The following is a 2,500-nucleotide window of genomic DNA, read 5'->3' as shown; positions in this document are numbered from 1 at the left end:
CGTAATTATTTTTTCCTATCTTTCTTACCTCTTCTTTCATCATTTCTAGGGGGACTTCAGGACAATGAAGAATCATATGATTAAGAAATTTAATCGTTTACGAAATAAATTTAAAAAAAACAATAAAATAGATATAATGGTAATAATACTGATGGTGATGATAATAATAAAAGTAGTAATAATAATAAAAAATAATTTAATAAGATTGTTTATAGTGACTATGATAATTATGATGTTAATGATATAATCATCATCATCATTGGGGAACTAACGCCGGCGGGGCCCTTTCGTTTTCATCCACGAGTGTCCCTCATGGAGAGCCGCCAGGCAGGGGCCAGGCCCATCTCTCGCTCTTCACGACAGGTTTGATTAATCTGCCCAAGCCACGATTCCTCGGTCGTCCCACAGGCCTCTTCCACCCAGGGTTTTCTCGAACTGAGACAACCTGGTGGGCAGAATCATCCTGTGGGAAACGAGCAAGGTGGCCGTATAGCTTGAGTTAGCGATCGCGCATTGTGCAAGTAACAGGTCCTGTACCAGTCTCATGATGCAACCGTTGTTGGACACATGGTCCCGCCAACTGTACCACATAATCCGGCGCAAGGACCTGTTACAAAGGGCATCAAGACGGGAATCCAAAGCACAAGATAGCGTACAGGTTTCACTACCATATAGTAAAACTGGCAGTATCAGGGTCTTGAAGACACATAGCTTGGTCCATCTACACAGGTACTGGCATCTCCATATACTCTTGTCAAGATATTTCATGACCCCTACTGCCAGGACAATCCGTCTACTGACTTCCTGATTCTGACATCCCGGAGTCATGAACTGAACTACCGAGTATATAAAGCTCTCTGTGACCTCGATGTTCTCACCTCAAGCACGTACCGACTGAACAGGATCCCCTAGCAGGCCTCCAAAGTCCTGGATTTTGGTCTTGGTCCAGGAGACCTCTAGCCCCAGGGGCTTCGCTTCATTGCTAAATGCATCAAGAGCACCACTAGGGTTTCCAAAGACTCATCAGCAAAGTTAAGGTCTGTAACCTTGAGATTGCCCACAGTCGCTCTACAGTGACTTTGGGCAATAGCTCTACCTAGTATCCATTCTATGAGCCTTGCCTCACTCCTGAAGTAACAGGGAAGAAGCTTTACAGGCTCCCACCACGCTTTACAGCACTTTCAGTACCAGTATACAGGCATGCTATTGATCCAATAATCCTTGCTGGAGTCCCTCTTAATCTCAGGATCTCCCAGAGTTATTCGCGATGCACCATCTTGAGGTCGATGTAAGCTAAAGCAGCCCATGCTCGAACTCACATCGGCGCTCTACAATTACTCGGAGCGACAGGATACGGTCTATTGTGGACTTACCAGGAGTAAATCCAGATTGCTCCGGCTCCTGGTGCCTCAGCAGGTGGTCTCTGATACGTTTCAGGAGGATGTGAGTGAGAACCTTGCCCAGTATACGTAGCAGTGTAATGCCTCGGTGATTGCTGCAGTCCCACCGATCCCTTTTTCCCCTTCCAGAGAAGGATGACCACACACTCAGCAGGTTAGGCGGAATGGTACCAGTCTGTCAGATGGCAGTATGCAAGCCCCTTGCCATAGGTTCTCAACCAGCCTTTAATAGCTCAGCTAGGATGCCGCAGATACCCGCTGATTTCCCACTCTTCAGCTTGAAGACCGCCCCCCTGACTTCAGGAAGGGAAGATGGATCCTCGCTGATGGTTGGGTCAAGCAAAAGAATCTCGACACTGTCCACATTCAAGTTAATTGTTGGTGGATCAACATGGTACAACTGCTCAAAATACTCAGCCCAACGCACCTGCACCACAGCAGGATCTGAGATTATCTAGCCACTTGCTGAGCGGAGAGCAGTCGTCTGCGAACTTTCTCAGGGCTTGGTAGGCAGGACGAAGGTCGTTTACTAGGAAATAGCTTTCGACCTCCTCTGTAAGATTCTTAATAAACTGTTTCTTGTCCCTTCTCAACAGTGATCTAGTCCTGCGCACCAGGGAAAAATGCTAGTCGCGATCCCCTTAAAGTCGAGCCGCGCGACAAGCATCTGTGGTTTCTAGTGTCTCCTGCGAGATGAAATTTTGTCTTTCTCTGGGGCATTTCACTAAACGATTCTTGAGCTGCATCGTGCGTTTCACGCTTGAAGGTTAATGATAACAATAACGATATTATCAAATGTAATCATAATAACAATAATAGTAATATTAATAGTGACAATAATAATAAAAACTATTTATAAAAATGTATAAATAAAAAATAAGATGAAAAAGTGTACCAAAAGTCAGTGATAAAGACACGAGGAAGAAAGGACTGGACGCCCCCTTTAAGACAATATGAAATACATTGCGTCCAAGATATCACGCACTTGGAAAACAAAGCACTTTTCGGGTGCCAGAGGAAAGGGCTTTGGGGAGGAATTGCCTGACCCTCTTTCAAGTGCTTGGAGGATCGGAATGGAGTTTTAAACGCAATTCGGGCTT

At 45.4% G+C, this 2,500-nt stretch overlaps 1 protein-coding gene across 4 annotated transcripts in view; it reads left to right on the top strand.

Annotated features, from left to right (window-relative positions):
- The window catches only part of LOC125039406, a 471,503-nt gene that overhangs the window by 414,037 nt on the left and 54,966 nt on the right, over positions 1–2,500 (top strand). The window lies entirely within an intron of this gene.

This window comes from Penaeus chinensis, chromosome 27 (genome assembly GCF_019202785.1).
Source record: "Penaeus chinensis breed Huanghai No. 1 chromosome 27, ASM1920278v2, whole genome shotgun sequence".
NCBI lineage: Eukaryota > Metazoa > Arthropoda > Malacostraca > Decapoda > Penaeidae > Penaeus > Penaeus chinensis.
The sequence above is the reverse complement of the archived record's forward strand: the minus strand, read 5'-3'. Positions and strand labels throughout refer to the sequence as shown.